This window comes from Grus americana, chromosome 6 (assembly GCF_028858705.1).
Source record: "Grus americana isolate bGruAme1 chromosome 6, bGruAme1.mat, whole genome shotgun sequence".
Taxonomy (NCBI): domain Eukaryota; kingdom Metazoa; phylum Chordata; class Aves; order Gruiformes; family Gruidae; genus Grus; species Grus americana.
The window spans coordinates 8404272-8431779 of NC_072857.1; the positions used below are offsets into that span (position 1 = coordinate 8404272).

At 39.3% G+C, this 27508-nt stretch overlaps 1 protein-coding gene and 1 long non-coding RNA gene across 5 annotated transcripts in view; one reads left to right on the forward strand and one right to left on the reverse strand.

Annotated features, from left to right (window-relative positions):
• NCKAP5 (NCK associated protein 5) overlaps positions 1 to 27508 on the forward strand; it is a 516605-nt gene that overhangs the window by 149953 nt on the left and 339144 nt on the right. The window lies entirely within an intron of this gene.
• LOC129208012 (uncharacterized) lies at positions 795 to 26850 on the reverse strand. Of its 3 annotated transcripts, none has more exons than XR_008577652.1 (3): positions 26611 to 26850; positions 6756 to 6833; positions 795 to 912 (listed from the first exon to the last, which is right to left on the reverse strand). It is a non-coding gene; the product is annotated as an uncharacterized LOC129208012 (long non-coding RNA). The 3 variants fall into 3 exon arrangements; XR_008577654.1 differs by lacking the exons at positions 795 to 912; positions 6756 to 6833 and adding exons at positions 17075 to 20968; positions 24594 to 24773; XR_008577653.1 differs by lacking the exons at positions 795 to 912; positions 6756 to 6833 and adding an exon at positions 17075 to 20968.

The following is a 27508-nucleotide window of genomic DNA, read 5'->3' on the forward strand; positions in this document are numbered from 1 at the left end:
ACAGTTCCAGATAGTAAGGCTTAGAACCATAGATTCATCTCAGTGCAGAGGAGACAACTGTGCTGAGAGCTGATTTTTACAGGTTTTCTTCAATATCATCCAGTTAGGGACATATTAAGGAGAAATCTTGCTGTGGAACTACTTGACTGATGGTAGATAGTTTGGATGGAACCTCATGTCATAATTCAGAGGAGTTTTGATGATTTGCAAGATGCGTGCCAGGCTCTGTTCCCTGGGGCCTCTGGGCGTAGCTGGCGGGTGCCTGCCATCTGGTTCACAGCCAGCTCAGCAGCCTCCTGCCCGCTCCTGCCCGCTCCTGCCCACTCCTGCCCGCTCCTGCCCTCTTCCCCAAAGATGCTGGCAAGGAGCAGGCTGCACGCAGGGCAGAAGAGCTTGAGTGGTGCAAGCCTGCTCCTGGCTGCGATCTGGGGCTGCTCTCTCCCTTCCCCCTGCCGCTTCCCCATCAATTACAAAGTGTAGCTGTGACAGATGTAAGTCCAGCCGCAGAAGAGGAAAGGTCACGGAAAGCTTTGGATTTAATATGAATATGCACACACGCTGCGTGGCCTGCCACGTGATTATGTGCCTCGCTGTTACTTAAAGGCTGCGTATCATCGGACTAGCCAGAGATAAGCAGTTACCAAGGGAAATGGATATACTGGGGACCCTTATCTAGGTCTATTAAGCTACCAAATGCAGCAGTGTAATTGGAGGCTTTGCCTGCCCAGATGTTAAGACCAGAAGGCTGCCTGTAACAAGAGATCTGAGGAGATTGGGGTTAACTAAATAGGGATTTTATTGACAAACCTTTTAAAATGCTTCATGCCTTCAGCAATTAAACATAGCACACACCCTGAGAAGGACAGGTCTCCTCTGTCTCTCACAGTTGCCTGATTCTGCTTGAATACAGTCCTGGGGAGAAGAGAGAGAGAAATTATGTCCTATGTTGTTTTATACTGTTGATATAATTCCCTACCCTGCAAGACCGAGAATGAATAGTGAATCTACCTCCTACATCCTCTCAAATGTCCCATTTTGAATATTGTTGCATCCCTAGAAGAATCTACATTTCTCTTACGGACTTGTGTTTATGTAAATATATAAAGGGAAAAATATCTTTGCAATAAGGTGTGTAGGCACATCCAGATAAATTTATTTTATAAGTAGCTATGGTCAACTTTCCCTGGCGTTCTTGACTTTTGCTTATTTTGTTGACTTACTCGCAGTGAATGTGGGATAGCGTCAAATCAAAGTGATAGTTTTGAGCTGTCTGTAAACCAGAATTTCTAGCCTATGTTAAAAATTCTGAGATTTTGATGTTTGGTTTAGGCCCATTCCCCCAGCTGGAAATTCCTGGTTTTGTTCTAAAAATATAGAACTTGCTCATTTAATTCTACAGCTATAATAGGTGATGTACACTAAAAGAGATGATATATACTGTTTTACTCCATGAGTTTACAATTTTGATCTTTAGATAAAGTGTGTCTTACTGAAAATTTCAGTTAAATCACTCTAAGTTTTGCCTTTATGGAATAGTGTTTTCTGGTTAAAAACCAAGCTGCCAAAGAACTGGCTAAATCCTTCACGTGGAAAATATTCTGCTTCATGCTGTCAACAGAGCTACACAAAACTGTGCTGTGTAAATATGTCTTTTGCTCGGCACCCCTGGAGGCAGGGACATTCAAGGGTAGATACTCCGATACCAGACATTTTTCTTTTCTAGGGAGTCTGTAAGTGCTTGTTGAGCTCTAATTGCTGTGAATGGCTGTGCTAGCAGTTAATTTCTACCTACTTCTGTTCTTGTGCCTCTGAGCTTGCCTGTCTGCTTTTGCTTTTAGGGCCTGGTTTGACCCAGATAGGAAGCGAGCTGGGATCATTGCAAAGCATTTAAAATAATTGGGTATCAACAGCTGGCTTTATGGGAAGCTAACAGTGTAAATCCAGAGAGTTTTTATGATTTCCATGGATATTTTTTCTAGTGTACAAAGCGGATCCAAGTAATTTTGGCTGGGAAACAGTTTCCCAACTTATTTCTATAATAATACCTTAGAGCTTTTCATTATAGTGAAAATCTCCAGCAGGTCTGAAGGGAAAAATTACCCCCACTGTTTCCAGACAGCCAATATGTTTTCGCTTTGCTTGAATTTATGAGTTTTGGCAAAGCTAACTCACGATATGATCGTGTTTCAGGGTAGTGGTTTCTTGCACTGAATCCTAAACCAACGTGTAACTGTTCAGAAGGCTCCTATGTGTCTTTGGTGATGTACACATATGGGATGTGGCTCTCCACAATCCTACCAATCTGTTTTCGCCTCGTGTATTATTCACTGCATAGTGTATTGAAACAGTTTTTTGAAGTGCTATTTACTTCCCAACTTCTTTCAAAGTTTTTGCAGCATAAATTGCAGTCCTAGTCAAAAAGAGCAAGATTTGGCTCTTAATGAAAATTCTTTTGTTTGTTTGTATTGTTTTGTAAGTAGGTTCAAAGATACTTGTTTATCAAAGAGCTTTCCTGAAAGACGAGCGCTTGAGTCAAGTGACTCCACGAGGTGTAACACAGAATTCCTCTTTAATTTAAGCATTAGGCTCGGACAGAGTGGGTATTTCCATCCTGCAAAATTCGATTAATTATTTTGACATTTTGTTTTCAACTAAAAGTATTTTTTACTTAAAAACATTGAAAAATCTCTCCTCTTAAACTGAATTTACTTTCTTCCCATTTTTACTGCAATGCCTTCAGAAAGTCGTCATTCATATGCCTTGCGTGCCCCTGCTGCCCAGATAGCACATGTGGAGCCCCAGGTTACAGAGCTATCATAGAATCACAGAATGGTTTGGGTTGGAAGGGACCTTAAAGCCCATCTAGTTCCAACCCCCCTTGCTGTGGGCAGGGACACCCTCCAGTAGACCAGGTTGCCCAAAGCCCCATCCAACCTGGCCTTGAACGCTTTCATCCTCTGAAGTGCTGTCTCTGGAGGGGAAACAACCACAGACTCTGCCTGGTACACAAGAGGGAGAAAGTGGGGGTACTCAGTAGGTGAACTACAGTGCTCTTTGTGACCTTAAACACACCATACTTGTGACTACAAACAAAACCCTTCTGACTCAGTAAGAAAGGGTGTGTAGGCATGCATGTGTGCATTAAATTCATGTAAAATGTCCCCAGAAATTAAACATTTTCTGTTATCCTAAAGGAAATCTGTTTTTTAAGCATGATATTGGCATTTTCCTTCAAATATTTTGATTTTTCTTGTGGAAACTGCAGTCTCCTCTAGAGTAGTCAATAGAAAATTCCTGAACAGCTTTACTAAAGCCATATGAGATCATGCTTTTGCCTTTAGCCAATCTATCTATTGCCTTATTCTACTAAGTAGAAACTGAGTGGCACTGATTAGATACCTCGAACAGAATATAGCTTAAGGTGACGGAATCTGGCATTGCAAGTGTTTGTGTCTTATTTATTCGTGTCTTTTACATCCCTTAAACACCAGGAACCTCAATGGACTTTTTCTTGATGTACATCTGTCTAAGTTAGACAAGAATCAAGCTAAGATCTTCTGTTTAATCTACAGCTATTTTCATTGAAACATTTTTTTTAGTTATCAACTAGTATCTTATATATGTTTCTCCTGCTGCTACTAAGGGTTGGATAGGAGTTTTCTCTCATGTTTTGTCTTTGTAAATTGGATCGTCTTGTGATACTGAAATACGCTGGTTGTTGCCAGCTAAGCAGCAGGTTCCTCCTAACCCCCTTCCGTGTACAGCTCTGTTTGATGGGATTGTTATTTACTTTCCAACCACCTTGTAATCTCACTTTCATCTGTGACTTCAAGCTTTCCTTTGAGTACCACATCAACTACATTGTCAAGGCTTTTTTTTTTTTTTAACCAGTGTAGGAATTCAGCAAAAGCTCAGGTCTTGCTGTCTCAGCAGGACGCAGAGGGTTTGATTTATGTCTGGATAACAGCACAAGTTGAATTATTGCAGTAGCTGGCTCACAGCCTCCCAGATTGGCTGCTACATGGTGTTCTGAAGTTTGTGCAAAGTTCACTATATGTGCCTAAAGGACGCACAGTTAAACACGCCCAGAAATCAGCACGCCACACCTATACAAGGCAGTGAATTATTTTTGAACGTGGTATTGTTTAAACCTAGAAAATTTTAAATATGCTTCCCTTCTCATGTGCCTGCGTCTTGGACTATCCCAGTGTTTGTATGCCGTATGAATGAATTTTATGAACACAACATACATCATTGAAGAGGGTTGTCTCGCAACCTTCGTCCACTTACTGTCCTCGAGGGAGTCAGACACGGCTGGTGTCACTGGGTTGCTGTTTCCCTCTGGTGCAGAAACTCTTTTCCCTTTCAAAGTCAGTCCTAGGTGACCTGGGAATCTCCTTTGATGGAGGCTATGTGATTCAAAGTAATTAAGTTTTTTTGCATTCACCAGTTTTATAACTACTGTTTAGCAACCAAATTAAATTTTGCTTTGTAATTGCTTAGTTCTGATTTTCAGTTGACTGGTGATTGCAGGTATATTGCTTTGGGCATTCAACTTAGGTACTTCATTTACAGAAATGTTGGAAATCTTGAAACACAGGTCCCCATTAAGTGGAACACTGTAAACTTTTAGACACCTTAAGTCACCCGTTCCTTTGAAAGCCCAAACCAGTAAGCCTTCACCTCTCCAGAAATTACATTTACAAAGATGTGTTTGAGAGGGAATTGCTAGCTGCAGAAATGCAAGCCTTACCTACCATGCCAAGGTAAAGATTTGTAATTATGCACAGATCAAAGTATTCTTCATCTGCCAAAACTTTGCTAATCCAAATTTGACAATTAAAACTACTTTATTATCTATAAAGAATAGTTTATGTGGCACCAAAATTACAGCATCTACTCTTTCCAGTACAGAATTAACTTTCTGAAATGAGCAATTATATTAGTTAATTCATTTATACATTAAGATTAATTAAAAATAAATCCTTTAAGTATTTCAGGACTATGAGATAATTTTCAAAATTATATTAATAGAGGAATAGTACCAACTCTTTAAACTTCCCAAAAAGTCAGGCTTACAGGAAGTACTTTTAAATTTTTTTCACACTGTTCTTCATGGCTAAAAGTTACTTCTTCAGCAGAGACTCATGTGCAATATTCTTCTTCCTCCCAAATGGTAAATTCATACTCCACGTTCTGCCATTTGCATAAAGCAGAGAGCATAGCTGCTTTTTTGAAAAATGCACTGTTCAGAATAACCGTTACATCCTATTGGGATGGACAAGACTGGAAAGATGCTCGCTGTTTATCCATGTGCACTGTGTCTCTGCTACCTGCAGAGGATGGGCAAGGCAGAAGGTCGATTCCAGCACTCATAGAGCTCACAGTGGTTTAAAGGCAGGCTGAGTCAACGCGTGATGTGTATTAGGTCGGCCCATCTCACATGTAACAACATTGGGCCTTTCTAAGAAGGATACTGTGACTGACTTGTCTGCCCTTTATTGACTATAGGTGGTGTTGATATTTGGACCAAGGACGGTGTCCCTCACAACTCCACACTGCTGGTTGGGACCAGTTTTAGGCCATGGAAAGGGAAGTCCAACACAGCCTGCAGCTTTCTTACCCACTGTATCCCCAGTGGCACCCATAGGTGTGGGCTTCTGTCGCAGAGTTTTACCACTTTGAGCTTGAATTCAAGATAGTCTTGAAACAATTGTAATACCCTGTACTTTGATAATACAATGCAGCCAGGGGGAAAAAAAAGGTTTTAAAAATTAAAATAACCCAATAAAGAGCTGTAGACAGCACTATTGCTGATCACAATTATATGCCAAATGCTTTTCATTACCACAGCTAACCTCTGTGCCTGTGAGTTTTATACCCTAAATGCATATATCTCCTTAAATCTTTGACTGTAATTTTGTAATGTTTGCTTTTCCAAATAATTAAAATATCCTTGCAATGCATTTGCCTGTAGCCTTCTGCTGATAGCGTCAACTCTAGTTTTAGCCCTTTTACACTGACAATTTAGTTAGTAGTTCTGAGACTGTGCAGACATGCTGTCAGGTCCGCCCTCAGCGGAACGCTCAGTCAACACAGGCTGTACAGGAGGGATGGAGATGAGGTCTCTTATAATCTGGTGCAGAGTCAATGTACTGATTTGAATGTGCTTGTTGTACTTAACTCATGAGGTGCATTTTAAACTCTTATCTGTAAGTCTCAACTTACCTTGCAGAGATACATATATTATTAACAACCATAAATGTGTCCAATCCTTTTGTAAAACTAGCCTCCAGTATTTATTTCCGCGATGGTCTGCAGTCCCGAGGCAGTAAGTGTAATCAGCTGAGGTTAATGATAGTGTTTGATGGGCCTTTAGTCAGGTGTGCTCAGCATGCTTTACATGTGCTCAGACAGATGCCTGAGAGAAGGAAATAAGACATTTTCTGAAATGAAAGAACTGCTGCAAATTAAAACTGTGTTGACCCAAATCCTTGGATCCAAACATTTCTTAATATGCTTAGCTTACGACCCGTCTCAAATAAAAGGCAATAACTAAGCCAATACATTGTCCCCCAGTGGAATTCAAGATTGCTGGAGGTTGCTGAGGTAAATACTGTAGATGAACTTTTAATAGTATTCAATAATTTTCTGACCTCGGCTAATGGTAGTAACCGTAATTGGATCTCTTGCTGCAGGTTATAACACGATCTCCTGTAAAGTCAGGAGAGAGTTTGTCCTTTCCTGGTGCTTACCTTTCACTAAGATCCCGGTACTGCAGGTAGCCGACTCAATAGGTGGCTGGTTGGATCTGTGTTTTGTCATGTGTGCTCCTATAGGATTAAATGATAAACAAACATTCAAGAGATAGAGTTCAATGGTTTAATATGTATGAAATAGAACTAAGTTTAATACTACAACCAATATTAAGTTCCTTTTTCTCACATTGTTAAAACTTATTATATTGGGAGATGTCTTAATATGTAGAAGTTTGGAGATACAGGTTTCCAATTTGAAAACAGAGATGTACCATATTTGAAAGTGGCAGAAAAAATTCCAATTTTCTTGCAAATAAATAAGGGGAAACCTTCTAACTTGTTTACCTTGTTTTGACTGTTTGGGTTTGTAATTTCAGTCTTTTTCTTCCTTTAGGACTAGAGACTGATAGGTCTTTTTATCATTGCCTGTTATGCTTATTAAAATACAAAGTCCTAAGCACACTACTTGGGCTTTGAACTTACTCTTATTTTCATTCATATACAATCATATGTAAAATTTTAGGAAAGTATCAATCCCTACAGGCAAGATAGGGATCATATAAACATATATGAAATATATATGTTTAAAATAACTTTTAATGTGATCTTTGAGCACCAGAAGCAATTGTGAGATAAAATATGCAACCTGAACCAGTTCTCGTTTATTTAAAGAGTAGGTTAAATGATATGGTAGGTTAAGACAGGCAGAACGAGGGGAGGGCAGTTAAGTTTAAGGTTAACAGGCACACTTTCTGCCTTGCTAATCTACATATTACAGAAGAACTTTTCTGTCAACCTCCTTTTCAAAATTAGGCTTGCAGCTTGAAACTTCAATGTAAAGAAGAGACAAGGCCTGATTTCACCCCCATAAGCTTCAGAGTAAATCAAGAATAATTTGAAGAAAGTCAGTGGACCAAGCCCTTATGTGATATAAATCGACACTGATGATAATTAAGCTATTTCAGTTTATACCAAGTTAGAATCATCTGCAATTAAGAGCTTAGCAGTCAAGCAAGTGTGACTAAAATCAGGTCAGTAGACTAGAAATCTGAAATATTTCCTTTGGCTAAAGCTGTTTATGGTTTGATGCTGTTCCACGAAGGACAGGCTGGTGACGTTTCTGGAGAATGATGCTGGTCTGAGCTAAGGCAGGAGCCTGGCCCTGTAGCTCTGTGAAATCACTTTGTTTCCTCAGTGGAAATCTCATCAGCATACTTTTGTCTCTGGTTTTCATGGATCTCTGTCAGAGAAAGAAGTCTCGATAGCTTAAGCACTTAAGCCTTTTTCATTGTTTTGAACAGATTGCTTGGCTTGTATAGCAACTTCAGAAATCAAGTGTTCAGTGTAAGTATCCTTCCAGTCATCCTAGGGATTCAGTGTGGGTTCAAATGTCTTATAACCTGTAGGTATTACAAGTCCTCTCCTGTATCAGTCAACTGAGAGCATGAATATTTTCACCCCTTGGCTACACAGTCATTGTAACAACTTATGGTGTCTTATCTAAACATCCCTTGCTCTGTCTCTGATGTATGAGTCAGGAGGACAAGTGTCACACAAGATATAAGATGCGTCATGTTAAATTTCCCTTTCCTTCAGGGAAAACTTACAAAGAGTGAAAATTACTTATTACCCATTTCCAAGTCACTTAACAACGGTAATGATTAGAAAGCTTTACTTAAATAAAACTGAAGAGATTCCCTGTATTTTCTTGGAGGAAAGTATTTCTTTCTCACAGAGGACATATGATTTTCAAAGACCAAAATTTTTGCCACTCAATAGGAAATGAATTCCAAGACTGTGTGTTGCAGCCACGGGGCTTGGCCATCCCTCTGGTGTCCATGCCATGTCCAGTCCAGAGCTGTGGTGCTACTCACTAGCTTGACACAGGAGAAAGTAAAACGTGTCAAGATTAGTGATGCTAAGTGTAATAGCTACCTGATATTTGTCTGTGTTGGAAGGACATGCACCATGTCAGATGGGGCTGTTTTATTTGACGATAAGCTTGACCTGACAAAGCCTGGTTCACATGCAGTTTGCTAGTAAGGCCTTCTGAGATTCCTGAAGGGGAAAAGAGCCAGCTCTGTAGCTCTCTCCCATTCCACGGACTCTGTGGTGGTTGGGAGCATCTACCTTGTATCTGTTTCATTTGTTCGGAGAGTCTGAGATTGCACAGGATGGAGCTGGGAGCTAAAAAGATGTGATGCTTTCATAAAATATCGTGTGTTCTGTCAACGGGAGGAGCCTGTTCCCCAGTTCTCGGAGGAATAATGCCCTGTCTTTATACTTTCCAAAGTTTATTTCAATAAGACTGAAAAGTAAAGAAAGAATGCAACAATGACACAGTTAACTTGGACAAGCTGTGTTGAATTTAACAAGTCAAGAAATTGGTGTTGTTCTGTTGCACAGTTGGTGTTAAATATTCCCACTGAGCACACAAGATGTGTCAAAACCAGGTGGTAAGGAAGGCAATTAGTTGTGCAGAGAAGCTAAGCAGTGAGCTGGTGCTCGTTTTGTATACTTAGGGAATAGCAAGGTAATATAATGCATGCTACATTTCCACCTACAGTGCTTTTCAGACCCACTAATTTCTGTGTGTTTAGTCTGAAGATTTCCTTAAGAAACAGATTGCCTTACAGGCGGCCTGGATTTTATGCAGTGCATTGGAGAGGGGTTTTGCACAGACTGAAACGACACAGCACAAGCCAACACCGACTCCAGTGAGCACAAACATGCCTCAGTGGATAGCACTCCCTAAGCTTATTTAGCACTGTACACTGCAAAATATGCTAAACAAAGAACAAATTGCTGCTCTAAAGAGCTTGCAGACATAAGAACCTGAATCCATATGATACAGTGAATAATCTGTGCCAGATAAGCCTTCTAGCTGAAATGTTCAGAAGTTCTTAATTGGAAGGAGCAAGGGGATGTAAGTGGGAGTTATGTGTATATCATTAGCAAAAGAACAAATGTCTCCAGCTTTAACTAATGTTGACTACGATAAATTAAAATAAAAAGGAACAAACTGACAGTTGATTTGAAGCTTGAGATGAGTGTTAATTTGAATTTTCTTGCCACACCTGGCTTGTTTCATAGTCTCAGGATTACTTAATTGGACTCTTTGTACTTCAATTTTTATATTTTAAGAAATGTCAGGTTATTACAAGTTCCAGAACAAAATAATGTAAAAAAAAAAAAAAAATCCTTTCAAGTCAGATACTGTTACAATTTGTTACTCTGTGACTTTGAATGGAGTTTGACTCACCCCCCCTAAACATCCCCAGCTCAGCCTCGGCTTTTTTTCAATCTAAGCATTGCCTTCAGCTCTTCCTTCAAACACATTGCTGCTGATAGGGACCCTGTGCTGCCTTTGAGTGTGCGGCTCTTTCTTGGGGGTGACTTGCTGCCATGGAAGTTCAGCTTTTCAAAACACTGCAGAGTGGATGGTGGGGAGGATTTGCTCATGTGTAACTTTTAAATGCAGGTGATTGTCTAAGGAATTCACATACCATGTTCATTTATTGAAGCTCATCTTTGGGGCAGGGGGGAGAGGTAAGGAAGGATCCAGGGCAGAGAAAGTTTTTTTAAATTTGAGCCAAAAGCTTTGACAGTACAGTGGTTAGTGTAGCATTGCATTAGCATGCTTTGTTTTACTTCTCAAGAGCTTGTGTAGCAGTGCTGCCTAGGCACCCATTGAAATCTGTTTTAAGGAACGCCAGAGAAATTATAAGGTGAATTATATTCAGTTAAAGTACAAGGACAGACCAGTCAGAGTTTGCTTTTTTGTATTCCAGTCAGGTAAGAAATTTCATTTTCTAGTGGGAAACAGAATTAACTTTTCTAAGACCTCTTGAAATCTCTTGTTCATTTAAAGTTTGTATTGTCTCTTCCCTGATTTAGTGCTCCCGCAAGCTGCAGTTCTTCTCCTGTTGTGGCCCGGAGATTACAGTATTTAGGGAGGGACCTTAGATTGACTCTTAACTCTTCATGTTTGGGGAGTTTGCAGGTTGAAATGCTGCCACATGTAGTATCCAGCATTTCTCATCTCAGTCGTTCCCCCCATTGGAGCTGGTCTTATCTTTTCACCATAACATATATCACAATGATGGGTGGTTGTGGGTATAATAAGTCTCATGGCTGCTTTTTCCGTAAGTAATCTGAGCAACTTGACTGTAAATAATGTCAAAAATGCGACCTTTGTCCCTAATCCTGCCATTTTGAAAAAACATTTTGGGGGATATTTTTAAACGCAACATTTCTATATCCTACAGCATTGTCAAATTTACAGTTCACTCCTTGCTTCTGTAAACTTTTAAAGCAATAACATTGGCAGTTCAAGCAAGCAGAGTTATTCAGTTCTGTGCAGATCCTGGGATACAATGAAATTATGATGTCAAGAAGATTCAAGCCTTTCTTTAGTCAACCGAAAATATTGACAGAAAACAAATAAGATTCAGCTTTTTCTAGTGAACCCAAGCGTCTTTTTCTAGTGAACCCAAACATCCTTCTTGGATGTGATGATGTGAGTTGAGAACATTGTTTTATCAAATACCAGTCCCGATGTAGAATTCCATATAATGCAATTCAAAACACATTCAATATTTTGGTTTCTTGCAATTTTCTACAATGTCCATTGTAGCAAATATTTTTGAGATAAACAAGCAATAAACCTGTCACTGAATGAATTCTGTTTGTTCCAAAATATAATGACTGTCCTTGCTACAAAAGCTGTATCTTCAGCTTCACAAAAGATGAAACTGCAGGAAAAGAAATTGCACTCATAATATGATTCTGTAAGCACCTGTATTTTAAACCTTATATTTTGACAAAGTGTATGTAACAAGTACAATACTTGACAATAATTTTCCTCTAATGATAAAATAAGTAAGTCAATGAGCATAGTTTAAAAATCTGAAACTTTTTTCATTTATTTGATGTATTCATTTAACATATTAATGTGTTACATGGAAATTAATTGATGGAAATTAGTCTTTGGATTCAGAGTGCCTATAATTAAACCAGAACTGATGAGGTTAAGGGAGGCTTTTGCCATGTTGTCAGTAAGAGCCACATGGTTAAAATTGGGTCTAAATCCATCCAGTAGAGTCGACGATGCTTATTTGCCAGTAATTCCACTAGTTTCATGCGAGAAGACTTCTTGTATTGCAAATGTTTCCTATCTTCTTAAAAGTTTGCAAAATATAAATTAAGGGGGGTTTATTTGGAAAGCAAGCTTTGTTCTGGGGTGCACAAATGGGATGGGACTGGAGCTTTCAAACACTTGAACTATTTTGCAAGTGGAGGAAGCCACAGAGATGACAGGTTGCCACAAGCAGCACTGACCAAAGCAAGCAATTACACGGACTCTTTACTTGGCACGCTCGATGTGAATTTAAGTGTGCAATAGTTTCATTTGATTAATCGACATGGTCCTTACAGCTTCATGTGTGAAAGCAATCAGGAAAAGAAAACAAAACATCCAGCGTCTGTGTGGGGGCTTTCAAACCCCAAATGACAAACAAATGGCTAATAAACCATTGACCCAAGCCAATTCCTGCCAAATGGGCATGCACAGAGTGCAGCCGACATATCACAGTATGGATAGAGGAAAGCCACCTTTGTAAAGTTGCAGCATTTCCCCACGTATAAAGAAGGAAGTAACTCAAGTATTTTAAATATCATTAAGTTACAATTTTCTGGATGAGTACAAGCCTGTGAGTTACACGGGAGGCACATTTGATATGGTAGAATATAACATTTGGTCAAATTAGGAGGCCTGAGGCATGACCAGTTATCATCAAGGCCTCTCTGAAAAGAAGTGAAATTATGTATTCACAGGAACCTCCTGAAAAAGTAAGGCTGTCAAAGGAACCACCACCATCATCACAGAGTGCTGCAGGTTGTGGGTGCAGGCACAGGCATGGCTTTTGGAGGATTTTGCTGCCCTGGCAGAAAAGGAAAGGTCAGAGCTCTGCGAGGGAGTTGTTTTCTTGTGGATGTCCACACTGCAGCTTTGGGACACACAGGGTGTTTGGGGAATGGACTTTCCTGCTGTTCCTGTAGCCAGCAAACGTCCCCAGCCTGGCCACGGTGAAGTGACTGAGGAGAAACTCCCCACGTAGGAATTAGGAAAGCTCTGCGAGAGAGGCCTCATGTTGGGGGTGGCATCTGTTGCAATGGGCTACTGTTCATTTGCTTAAAATGCAGACAACTTCCAGCTCCTGGTGAATCTTCTTATTTGAGAAATTGGCCCATGTTCTGGACTCTTTAGCATGGACACTTCTGTCTATGTACTTGCTTAAAGGAAGGAGGTACGGCTGTGGTTTTTACTGTGATTTCTCTCCTGTAGATTTGATGCTATTAGTGTTTTCTTGTTTTTCATTCTGCTGATTCGCCATTGTTTTATCCCTATAAAATAAGGATAAAAATGATCCTCGAAGCAAGGTTTATACAATGTTTTTTAGTATATTTTTCTAGTATTTGAGATACAAAAGCCTTGCCAAACTTCTTTTCAAAGACTGTTTTCCTCCATTTTCTCTCCCTTGCCTACTGAGGTTTCTGGGCAGTACAGAACTGGAAAACAGCAGTAAGAAAAAGCAGTGTGTGGTGCAACCCCAGCAATGTTTTGATCTTTTGCTCTTTCTGTAACTGTGAATAACACACACTTTACTTTTTGTTCACGACAAACAGGCAATGTTTGCTACCCTGGAAAACAGACGGGTGTTGGGTCTAGCCTCAGAACTCTGTCTTGGTTAAACATTCCTCTTTAAGTTGCATTTTCTATTAGACATGGCAACAACGTTAAATTCAAATGCAACTTTCAGGCACTATTCTTGCATATTGTATCAGTCCCAAATTCCCATACAATGTCAGGAGTTAAAGTAATTTAGAATGTAAAGCTAAATTCACAGGGCAGCTGCCCTTTGTCTCTGCACAAGTGTCATGGTTTAACCCCAGCTGGCAACTAAGCACCAAGCAGCCGCTTGCCCACTCCCCCACGGGCTGGGATGGGGGAGAGAATTGGAAGGGTAAAAGTGAGAAAACTTGTGGGTTGAGATAAGAACAGTTTAATAATAATAATAATAGTAGTAGTAGTAGTAGTAGGGAAAAGGAAAATAACAAAAAGAGAAAGAAACAAACCCAAAGAAAAACAAGTGATACAAATGAAAAAACAATTGCTCACCACGTGTCTACTGATGCCCAGCCAGTCTCTGAGCAGCGATCACCACCCCCAGCAGTGATCACCAGCCCCCAGCCAAGTTTATATATTGAGCATGACATCATATGGTATGGAACATCCCTTTGGCCAGTTTGGGTCAGCTGTCCTGGCTGTGTCCCCTCCCAGCTTCTTGTCTTCTCACTGGCAGGGCATGAGAAGCTGAAAAGTCCTTGACTTAGGGTAAGTGCTACTTAGCAACAACTAAAACAGCAGTTTGTTATCAACATTACTCTCATACTAAATCCAAAGCACAGCACTATACCAGCTACTAGGAAGAAAATTAACTATATCCCAGCTGAAACCAGGTCAACAAGGCTAACCCTGATTCAACATTACCAAACTGAGATGCTCCAAGTCATATTGGAGATGCCTAACATCTCTAGTCAGACCTCATAGGCCTACCAAAGCTGCTTATATGATTGTGGCCATCTGTGAATTGCTGACAGACTTTCTGAGCTCTTGGGATATGTTTGTGCAAACAAATACAAAATAGACCATAGAAAAGTGTATATTAGAAGGGAGATGGTGAAAGGGATTGGCTCATTGCCTTGGTGAAGGCTCCAGGATTGGGCTGGACTGTGGTTAGATTTAAGCAAATCTGCTGTATAGATGTCCAGTAGCTCAGGGCTTCAGGGTGGAAGAGTTGATAAATGAGCAGATAAATGAGGATAAAGGCTTATAAACAAAGTCTGCCAATTTTTATAGTTGGACAGTACAGAGTTAACCTAACTTTTACTGTCTGAAATGGAGCACCCAACAGATAACCTTACCCTCCTTTGAACCTCACTACTACCTCAGTAGTCTCAAGAGCTGCTTTTGCAGGCAGAGTCAAGCATCCCTTATTAGTTCTCTCCACTGACTGAATTTCTGAATGAAATTCTGTGGCCTTCATTATGCAGGAGGTCAGACTGGAAGATAATGATGGTCCTGCTGCCTATGAAATCTAGTACTTCTGCAGTTCTAGAAGGTTAAGGATCAGGAACTGGATTTTGGTGTCATGCCCTGGTATTACCTTTCCTTGTTATTCAGCTCTGTAATGCTATGAAGCCACAATATCACTAATGCGATTCTCAGAGGGAAAAGAGATTTGCAGGAGTTTATTCTTTGTAAGCCATCAGCCAGGGAAAGCAAGATCTGGCATAACTTATAACTTTTCAAAGATGATGGGCAAAATGGTGCTGAAAAAGAGAAACCAGTAATTAGTGGCTGCTTCCAGTAATGGCTTTTTACTGTGGCTAATGCCGTGTCTCAGTTTCATCACTAGTAACGTGAGGCTGATAGTTTATACCTTTTCTGAAGTGCTTTGCAATCTTGTAGAGAGTGCTCTGGAGGATAGGGTATCATTATGATATGTCACTTTTATTTTATGGGTAGAAGTGACTACCAATAATTTGACACATGGACAAACCTTCATCATCCCCAGTGGAAGCAGCACGTGAAGAGTAGCTGGAAGCAGTGTCTGAAAAGTAGCAAGGGAAGTTGTGTGAAGGGAAGCAAGGGTAGTTAAGGCAAGAACCAAGGCAGAAATGTTTCACCATCTAATGCAGCAGCTGATTGGCTTGCGCTCCTCTTCTTTCCCTGACTTTGGGGACAGAGGGCAGAGCTGCTGTACTTTTAATAGAAACGTACCAGCTTTAAAATTCCTTTGACCTTTTGGCCGGAGGAAAATGCTGTACTCAAAACATTAATTTAGAACCAAGAATTTCCAAAAAGAAGTATGAATAGTGGGTGAATTTTTTTCACCAATGAGAGGGACGTTTCAAAGAACAAAGACGCTTTTATATTTATTTTGTGTTAAGCTGGTTTGTAGAAAATCTGTCTGTTTCTGTTCTCTCTGGACTAATGTATAAGATTGTGACTTGTCTTGTCTGCTTGCATTAATAGCATTGGTTTATGATAAATGTTATAACACAGTGTGACTCATCTGAGTGTTCTCATGCCTTCAGTGCTGGACTGTCACAATGAAACCTTAAAGAACGTGTGTCTTTTGATTCACTACTCTATCAGCACTGTGCTGATCCTCCAGCAACTTTTAGGGCTACTTGTTTTATCTTTGCCATGCATCGCATGTGCTTTGCTTTTGCTTTTAGAATCCCAATGGAATTTTCAAACTGGTCTGTCAAAGACTAAGGTGATCTGGTACGAATAAAAGAAAAAAGAAAGAAGAAGAAGAAAAGTGGGATGTGTGAAACATGCCAACTTGTTGCATGATGGTCTTCACATTAGGGCCAATACTCAAGAGAGGAAGATGGGGAAAATCCACAGTTTGATGTTTAACTATGGATTTTCCAACACAGAGAAGCATTCCAAAGAAGACCTGGGAGACTGGTTTTGAGGACTGTCCCAACCAGTGCAGACCATGTGATGAGTCTAAGATAGATGCCTTTATCACTTTGTTTTGCATCCAGTAGAATAAAAGGAATATAATTCTTTTATTTTTTTCTTTCTGTTGTAAAATGGTAGTTTAAAAATTATGAAATTTACTGCTGAAATGTATCAGATTTTTATTTATAACAGTCTCTGTCATTTCCCAGGTCAGCATAGGAAAATTCTAAAATGTTGTGTGCTGAGACATTTCTTGCCAAACTCTATTTGCAGTATTTGCATCCACTGTGTGATATTTTAGGTTGTGCCATTGACACATCACACAAAAATTACCTTTTCCTAGGAGAACTGGTATAAATGGTGCAAACATATGCTGAAATGGGAGATTTCTTCAGAGAGGAGCTAGAGAACATGAGTGGGGTGAGCACCGAAACACAAGCTAGAAGATTATTCTATCACTGACTTTCTAGCTAGTCTTTCCATATCATGGAAGTAGTAATACTTAACCCACAAGGATTTGTGAATCATATTCAAATGAAATTGCAATGTGTGAATACTGTAGCAGATTTCTATTAGCTATTTTGAAGTTATACATTTTTTAAAATATAAAGTATGCTAAAATTGGTCCAGATCTCCTGCTTGCCTGTTTCATTTCAACCAAAGTTGACAGCTAGAGCTCATAGAAGCATTCTGAATTAAAATAAAAAGTCAAAATTAAAATTAAAAATAAACACTAACTTTTTCTGTAAAATAATTTATTAATTTTGTTGATGAACTCCATTTGCAATACACTCTAAGTCTTGTTAAAGAAAGATAACAGTATAATAGATCTCCACAACATTCAGACACCTGAGACAGACATTTCTTTATAAAATTCAGGGGCTAGACTGTCCTCTCATATTCTGTCTGTCCCCTTCACTTTCTGAACGTACACACATAAACATAATTGTAAATGACACATCATTTTTTGAGGGCAGAATTTGGTTCTGAGTTAGGTACAGTGTGTTTGTGGAACTAATGGCTATAATATTTCTTTTGAAATGCTATATTCTGTCTATTTTTTTTGCCCTCTAGGTAAGCAAAAACATTTATAGTCAACTGATAACAAGTGAGACATGACTGTAGTGATTGGATAAGGTTAGGAAAACTGACAGCTGAAGTTAAAAGTTTTAGATTACCTTCCACTCAGCAGTCAGTGCAGGTACTGTTGACAAAAGAAGAAATCACTCCACAAAAGAAGAGGCATAACTTTTGGTTAAAGGTCTTGTATATATACAAGGTATGCATGAAAGTGGCAAAGGACTTAATTTTACTGGCAAAAATAGTTTTGGCACCAAATCCTTGACATTGTCTCATTTGAAGAGATACCATCACTCAAAAAGCTTATGTGTTAGACTGGCAATGCTTAAATATTGAATATCTAGGAGTGAAATGAAAATCAAATGAAAGTGTGGTATGTGGAGCCACTCTACAGATCTGTTCCTTTGTGTGTGTTATAAGTGATTCTCCACACACTGAGGAAGATACACAGCAGTGTCATTTCTGGTACCCTTCATGCACCATGTGGTACTGTGTGTAGTAAAAGGCCTTAGAAATGACAGACTGGAAAACCCTCTTGCATTCTACAGTCTCTGTGCTCTCAGAGGGTTGGCATCCCAAGACCGTGGGAATGTATCTATGTGGATGCTGGGTTCCCCATGTCCCTGCAGGTTTCCCACTTTCACCTTCAAGGATGGAAGATATACAGCATGGGGGGAAGGGAAGGAAACCAAGGGAAATCTTGGTTGCTCTGGGACTGGATAGCTTCAGCTGTTATCGTCCTGTGATAGTTACAGTGCCAATATAGTGTTCAGCACAACTTCTCTGTTTGGGCATGCTACCTTTTATATTTGTGCAGGCTAGAGCAGTGATTCAAGAGGTGCTGGGACTCAGAAAAGCTGTTTTGGCATTAAGCAATCCTGTTTGCTCAAATGGCATTCAGCTCACAGGTGGAGGCGATGCCAGGGACTCAGAGATGCTGTTCCCCACATGTGTCTGTCTCCCGGTTACACTGTTTGCTCCAGACACTTGTGGAACTTATCAGTGTAGCTTTGGGAGAGAGAGGAGAAGTTCTTCTTCCTGGGGAATAAGAAGGGAGTGTGGAATCTTATGTGTTTATCTTGACCTGTCCAATTTATTTAACAGAACTTTAAAAACTAATTTAACATTACTTAGATCGCTTCATATTTGTGCTGAAAATGCCTGCAATTGCATTTGATGTATTTATAGGATGTAAATCCATTGAAAACAGCAGAAAGTCTAATTGAGAGAGATGAGTTTTGGATTAAACTTAAATCAATTCTTTTTTTCTTTATGATTACCTCCCACCCATCTCCTGAAGTTCCTTTAAAAAACTTCCTGACATGCATCCAATAATTCGTAACTCCCATAAAGATCCAATGTCCATTGCTTGGGAACAGAAGGCACTGAGTTAGCAGAAAAACATAGGCTGCCATCTGAGGCTGTACAACTGACAGCCTGATGCCAAGCCAATAGCCTGGGAGTTTAAATCTGGACTAGATACTTCAAGGCCAAAAGAAGTCTTGTTCATGCATGTGTGTGTTGTGTACATGCTGTTGCAATGGCATGCTGCCTCTCTGTGCTAGGAAGTTGTCCAAGTGATTCACAGGCTCAGGACAGGAGTCATGAAGTTGACTTGTTCTTTGACTGATAAATTCAGTCCACACAGAAACAAACCCCACAGAAGCCGTTACATGGGGCTGAAGGCTTTGCAATGGGGTGTATCAGAATTCTCCAGTTTCTTCTCTCTAGTTAAGTATCCTGTAGTGGAGTACTCCCTCGAGGAAAAGGAAATGAATGGAGCAAGGGTGCTGCATGTTAGGGTGAAGCTGTCCCTGGAGCTCCAGCTCCTGTGGCATTCATGCTCTGTATTAATAAATATGGTGTCAGCACAGCACACATCACATTGACTTCTACAAGACACAGCTCACCTTTAGGAAATTGTTTTGGAAAAAGTTCATTATTGCCCATGGAAGAGGAATAATCATAGAATCATAGAATCATAGAATGGCCTGGGTTGGAAGGGACCTTAAAGATCATCTAGTTCCAGCCCCACTGCCATGGGCAGGGACACCTTCCACTGGACCAGGTTGCCCAAGACCCCAATAATGATTTGATGAAAGATGCTTTTAACTTGTAGTTAAAAAACTTTCAACTTAACTTATAGTTGAAAAACCCTTACTTTTTTATAATTTATTCTCAACTCTGTATACGGATCCTGAGATCATTGCTCTATTATACCACCATCTTTGATTGGGCAATGTTACATAGTTGAAGATTTAAACTCTGTATTGTATGGCTGTCTTGTTGGTGTTGATAAATAGCTATAAGAAGGCAAAATTTGTTTTCCAAACAGATTTTTATCTCTTAGATTTCTTTTCAATCAAGCTCACAACTTCATAATTTTATCAAATGAATACAAACTATCTGCTAGTTACTCTCCTCCCTGTGGAGTTTGCTTCTCATGAAATGTTATTTCTATTCAAATAGTAGCTTCAGGAATATCATTTTTGCAAAAGAATAAATTGACTGTTGAATTAATGAACCTGGGACTTTGAGAACATACAGGTAAAGACACAATTCTATAGAAACCTCCTACTTTAAAAGGTAATTGTCACAAAGCTTCCCTGTAATAATGGGTGATATGCAGGTTTCATGGTATTATCAGAATTCTAGAAATATTCAATATCAAATGATAGAAAAATTATTAGATGTTAATAATACCATGGTATTGTGTTATCTGCATTGCCAGGTTTGCAGACCTGGTAATCCAGACCTGCACAGATGACCTTGTGTCCCAGACTGGGGGATGCCAGCTAGCTGCATGCCTGCTCCACCATAGAAAGGTTGTGCTTTTCCTTTTCCTCCTACACCCCAGCACTGCGCCAAGGCAGAGCTCTGGCGGAGGTGAGATCTGTCAGTTCTGGATGAGGCCATGAAGAGGCCTTTCCTCCAGGTGACCAAAGAAGAGGCAAATACTGTGACCTCCAGCACAGGGAAAATTTATTCAGGGGTAAGACCCTGCCTTCCTATCCTATGATCACACAGGCTAGGAAACACAAACTAAGCGTGTCTTCCCCTGCCTACAGTCCTCTAAAGCCCTACTGATCCCTTCCTGCAAAAACCCTAATGGAATTTCAATACTCAATAATATTTCTATACTGTTGCTTCCTCTGGAGCAACAGTTATTTCTGTTGCCTTGAATAGCTGTCTAAGTCTTGTCCGCTCATCCTCCTAAACATTGATTTGGCTAGCAGCCTAGAAACCAGAAGAATTTTCATGGTTTGTGAGGCTGTAGAAGAGTCTGTGCTCAAAATTTGTAATCTTGGGCATAATTTCCTCCTTCTATCTGGGAGAACAGGTTCTGAGCAGAATTACTTGAGGCCTCTGTGCAGCCCATCACAGTTGCCAGTGTTACAGATACATGGACAGTAACCGATGTTCTAACTTTAGAAGAAGCTGTCAAAAAACATTTTAAAGCTGTATTACTCTCAGAGGCTTCAGACTTCAGCTAGAAGTCTGCACCTGAGCTGAGCCGTAGACTTCACCCTCCTGTGGCTTTCAATGAACTCCCACCGAGGTTTTCTTCACCTTCTCGTGTTTCTGCTGCCTGGGTGACAGGAGAGGAAAAATATTGTTGTAGAATAATGCGCTGTAATTAATAAAGGAGAAATTTTGCTTTAGGGCAGGGTATGAGATAATCAATAGGTTTAATATATAGTCTTCCAGATGATATGAGGAGGTTTTGGGCTTGTGTTGGTAATAAGCAAAGAACTTATGCGAGGAAGCCCGTTAGGTTAGAAATTGTATTTTTGAGGGGTAAAATGCAGCAAAGCTAGTAAGTCCTCTTTTTTCCATTGTATATGAGGTTCAGGATTAGCAAGTTTTACCCACATTAGTTATATAAAAGAAAGGCGATGATAACTATATTTATAGCCCAAATGGATGAATGTTGTAAATGAGGCAAGATTTCAGGCATGAAGTAAAATATTTCATTCAATTTGTATTATGAAAAACAAATAGCATATTAGGAAGAAGTTGTTACAGGAGGCTACCTTCAAAAAGAAAATGAAATTGCAAAAGCTTATATCTTTTTCGGCTGAAGTGACTGCTGGTAAGAATGAATCAAGGAATGGCCAGGAATTCACAGACCCATGGCAGAAGCAATTTCAGAGTCAAGTTGCAAAAAAATCAAAATGGAAACGTATATTAGTTTCATGCATTTTATACAGGGAAAAAAAAATCATTGAGGATATGTACATCATCTGTTACACTGACCTGCCAATACAATAGTTGCAAATGATGGGATTTGTTTCTGGTGAGCCATTTACTCAGGACAGGGACAGTAACTGCAATCTTTCTGTGGTTTATGGCCTCTGAACGCTCCTCTGCTGAGATTATTGGGACCTATTTTGCACTGTAGCTTAGCAGTTATTTCACATGAACTGAGTTGCTCTTATTTTTTTAATCTACCCTTTTATTCATCTTGTTTAAAGCCATGCACAATAATTTCTTTGTAAATAGATTCAAAGCAGGAAAGCAGATGATTTCTGAGCAACTTGAAGTATTGATTTAGAAAATTCCTGGCATAACCACAGCTTGAGCCCGTGGTTCTGCGAGTGGCCATTGCTCAAAGGCAAGAAACACTGACACAAGTTAAGAAAGAGAGTTTATTTGTTGTTTTGCCTGGTATCCTTTAAGTCATAGCAGTTTATATCAGAAATATTGCCGAGAAGCTGATAAGCTTGAAGGCCCAGTGTTAAAAGTGACCTTTCCATGCAAGTCTATAGGAATGAAAAGAGCTGAATATTTTAATGAGATTTGTTGTGGGTACAAAATGGAACATCACAAGAATCTTTGTCCAAATGAATGAATTATCAATGCTTGGCACATCATAATTATTTTTTAAAAATAATTGGCAAGTAAAATTTTTATGTTTGTATGGACTCCTCAAAATTTCTGAGCATTTCAAATGCCATTAATTATCTCTGTGAACCTGTGGGACCTCAGCTGGTCTTGTGTGTCTGCAGGATTAGACTCCTAAATCTGACTGCTGGAAAACCAGGAAAACATAGTACTCTTCAGCCTTTCACCCCAATTTCAGACCAATGTCTCCTAAATGTTTGTGTGTTATGGTTTAAAAAAATAATAAATAAGATTGATAATATAATTCTTGGACTCACTGCAGACTCTTCCTCCCTTTAGTCATTAGGAAAATATTTTCTCTGACTGATCATGTTGTAAAATGTGTTATTTCAAACCACAGATATTGACAATTATTATAAATCAAGCTGAACAGGGATAATTAAAATTTAATTTTAAGTTTGTCAAGGTCTTTGGAAGCATATCCTGAGGGCCAACTGTGCCTAAGTTGTGGCTTGTTTCCAGCTGACTTTGGGCCAAAAGTTGACATTGTTGTTCAGGCCCCTTTCAAAAACAATTCCCAGGCACTTCAGAGGGTGAGAGTGTGTTAAGCTGAATAAGAGCTGAATGGAGTTTCCAGAATTTGTCCTTTGTGGGGAGAAATAATTCTAAGAATTTAGATAATTTTAACCAATATTGCTCTCTAATTGCTTCTCATTTTCTTTCCACTGCTGCCAAATTCAGTGCCTAGCACTGCTGCCGTGCATTTTCTGACAGCCCGGCTGCGAACAATGGAACGTCAAGGAAATACTATGACTCTCTAGTATTTTTCACTGTGTTTGGCATGTGCATCAACTTGGTGGTCATGTGGAAAAAAATGAGGCTGTAGTTGGAGAGCAGACTTGCGTTCCTGAATTTGCCATGTACTTCTTCAGGTAGCTTGCTGAACCTCTTAGTCATTTCTCTGAGACAATACTGCACTTCATTGCCACCTCTTGCCCCACTGCTCAGACTGAGTAAAGACAGCTCTTTCATCCACCCTTGTGTGAGTGTATGGCTTAAAACCGCACATGGTATATGAGGACAGTTGCATATAACTAATGAAGTGATGCAGTTGTGCCGTGAACTTGTGCTAAGCTGTCAGTGTAGCTTTTACACTTTCTTTCTGAGCAATGTGGTTTACAAAGTGTCAAATGTTCTTGAAATACATGTGGGAATGTACATTTCTACCAAATACCAAAAATCCATGAGTTGAATGATGTTTCTGTAGGCTCTCCTCCTACAAACTCTTATATATGTTTCACTTCTTTTTCATTGTGCCTTTTCTCATCGACATTGGCCAGCCTATTTGCAGTACATAAAAAAGCATGTGCTTAAGTCTGCAAGTTCTAGGCTTAACTGACTGCAGCATAGTTGGACAGATCATGTTCTGAACGGGATTGGCTCCAGGTCAAAGAATATACACAGTAATTCATTGTAAGCTAAGACCTAAGCTGACGCAGCTTCAAGCTAGTGTAGGTAGATGCATGTGTAGTTTCTGAAGTAATTTATTTGTGAAAATAAAAAAATCCAAACCCAAGCCCAAAACCAAACCCTTGCCTGCTTTCAGCTTTATGTTTACTCATGGCTAGCTCAAGTACTGTTGCAAATTTTCAGTACGTTTGCTTAGCAACTCTTACAAGATATAATTATTATTATTATTCTTCCTTGTATTATAGGCACAATCCTGCAATTCTGTCAGAAGAAATTGTGCAAGCAGAACAGGAAAACAACCACCTGTTAACTTTCAATGGCTCATGAGCAACAATATTTAGGATGTCTTAATTTTTTTTTAATTTTTTTTTTTTTACTTTTCTTTTAGTTATCTCATAACTATTTATGGTATACAGTCAAAAAGCTAGGGATTGCTTGAGTGAAAACATCAGGACATACCTGTGAGTTAATAACTCTAATGCTGACTCCATAATTTTGGTGGAAAAAAGCAAAAACCCAAGAAACCAAAACCAAACTCTCAAAATTTTTAGAACATTGCTTTCTTTCTGCTTTTGAATGTCTGAAAACAACTAAGAGATCATTGGATGTATTTTTTGCTCAGGTATATTCCACAAGTGTATTTTAATTGTAAAAAATTACGATTGCTATAGGGATTGATTAGATGAAAGTATTCAATATATTCAAATGTGAACTAAGTACTGTTGTTCATGAATGGGGCATTATAGTTACTATAGATAGTTTAATGAAAATGCCAGCTCAATATTCAGTAGCAGTCAAGAAAGAAAACTGAATTTATGAATCATTAGAGAAGAAATTGAGACCAGAAATGTCTGAAAGTGTCCCATGAACGTACGACAATATGCTCGCTATCCTCTTACATTCTGCCTTTGCCATCTTCTGCTGGCCAGTCAGTTTCAGAACCCTTGGTCTGACCCAGTTTGGCTGTCCTTTCCTTTTCTGATACTGGAAACTCAGACTGTGTTTTGTCATAAATCACATTGCTGTAAGGTGTTTTTATCATACTGTGTAAGATTTCCTCTGATTCTTTTCTTCTCGATCTATTAAAAAAAATGATAAATCAAACAATGCTGATTCTTTTCTTCTCGATCTATTAAAAAAAATGATAAATCAAACAATGCTGAATGTAAGGAAGAAAGGGGATACCTCTTGTTGAAAACTCATTCCTAAATATCCTGGAAGAGGAAAACCACATCTGAACTAGGGGATAATTTTACTCTTGTGATCAGCCCGATAGAAGTCAATGAAACTTTTCCAGTGTGTAATGTCTGGCAGTTGCTTGGATGTCTGCAGCTGCATAGTAGCTTGTAGAATGCTTTTCAGTTACTCTAATAGACAGTGTTATATGCTGTTTAAATTAATTTATGCACATTTTATAGGCAGCAAATATATCATTTAACTGAAAAGTTATCTTTTAGCTGTGAGAAATCTTTATACCTTGCATGTGGATGCTAGTGCTATACGAAAGACACTGGAAAGCAGCTGTTGTTTTGTTTCTTACACCCTGACTCTCTTGTTGCCCGCAGTCACAATCCATGTAGCAGAATGTTTGAGAATGTATTTGGTAGGATGGGGTCAAACAAATTACCCTTAGAAGATTAAAACCTTAATTATTTTGATTAAAGATGATGATTAATTCTACCAGGACTCCTATTGTGTTTATTAACTGTGATAAAATATCACACGGGATTATGAACCGATGGCTACTTCCGGTTCTGAACAGAAAGTAACGAATACATATTTGAAGATTAATTTCATTAATAAAATCTGTCACCAGTTAAGACATTAATGGGATAGGACAGTATCTGTGAAATCAGTGTGGTACAAGATTACTTATCCTACATTGATAACTGTGCTTGTAACCTAAGAACTTTGTCAGCAGAATTGGCAACTTTAATTACATTGGCATGGCCATTAGAGTATTTGAGTGTCAGATGATTAGAATTGATGAACCTTGGTTAATGAAAAGCCCTAAAGGTTAGTCAGTCATATTTATATAATTGAGGACAATCTCAATTAACTGATAAGGTGGGTTTTTAAAATTTTTTAATTTTATTTTATTACTCAGTTAAAGCTAAAAGATTTCACTTTGTGTTCCATCCAGTTAAGAGGTTTATTTAGATGGGATTAGTGAATTAGTGAATTTGACAGTGTTTTTCACTCCTTCAGTCACCAACTACAGGAAGTCTGATTATGCCCTTGTTTATGCCCTGCATCACCCCATGGACTTCTCTGGCTTGATGCGATTGTAAATGAAGGAAGAAAATGGCTTCATAATAAGAATGACAAATGCCATATTAGTTCGGTAGCTAAACTGGTTGCCAAAGCACGCGGGTGTTTCAGTCGTTTCATTGAGTTAACTGCTGTTACAGAAGCAGCAGACATGAAGACAGTAATTTTAGCAATTAAGATGGTCTGGATGTGAAGTGATTCATAATATGCTTGTTTGTATCTCATCAAAGCAGATACTGGGTGTTATTATCTATGAATGCTAAATACAGTGATTAATTACACTGACATACAAGAAAACAAGATAACTTGGATTTTTGTGATAAGAAAATGCTGATTCCCTTTGTCACTATAATAAATGGTTCTGTCTTCCCTAGCTTGCCTATTTAGATGTATTGAGATAATACTAATTACTTTATAATTAGTTATATGTACAAACGAATATAGCCCAACAAATGTATACATTTCAAAGCATTTATTTTCAGTCCAGGAATTTGGGGCTATTAATCTAGATTAATAGTGAAAGAACAGAGAACCTAATATTTTCCTGTGGTCCCGGGACTCCTGGCATATAATCTAAGCCCCTGAATACTGGAAAAATACTGTCAAATTAGAGACAGGTCAAAAGAAAATGTAACAGCCACTTACTGTCTTTCATAAACTGCTTAGAAGTGTGAAGCTTTAACCGCAGAGTTGAATCCGAGATGCAGAGTCCAATAATATTGGATACTTGTGCCAGGCTGGCGGGAGGCCACTCCAAGGACCATTTGGGAAATCAGGGCCCATCAGACTTCCCTGGACCTGCACTTTCACAACCAAAATTGCATGTGGTTTAGGTAATTCGTGTTCCCATTGTACCAGGTTGTACAAGTTCTGCAGAGCTGGCTGGGACACGTGCGTAGCTAAATTATCTAGACAGGGAAAATGACTAACTTCTCTCTACTAAAGAGATTATGAACCTGGTTAAATTTTAACTCTGTTAGTATGTGGGCCCCAGAAGGCGTTATTTTATATCCCATTTCCCTACAGGCACCTCTCAGAGCGGCTGTTCAGATGCTGGCAGCCTCTGCCACGCAGTGGGAGAGGAGCCGCCCGGGCTGTGCCCACCACGGTGCCACACAAAGCCTGCGCCGTACAGAAAGAGGCTTTTTGCAGCTGCAGTTTTACATACTCATTAACCACGTAACCTTTAATTTTATCCACCGTCTAGTTTCTTTAATAGGAATATGTACTTGAGCTGGTCTTTGGAAAGAATGCGGGTAATGCTATTCTTACGCATAATTGTGTATATCCGTGGGAAGCACTTTGGTTTATATTCTTGTGGCCAGATATGACTTGGCTCGCTTTCTATCAGCGCGTTGTCTGTGGAGGCCAATGCTTCTCGAGAAAGTGGACACTTCAGAATGTCATTGTTTATTTGAAGGCGACTGTCTCCAGATCTCATACACATCAGTTTGAAATATGTCTGAATCAATGCCTGTCTTAATAGGCATCAAAGCCTTAATTTTGGTTTTACGTCTATGAAACTGAAGGGAAATACAAAGCA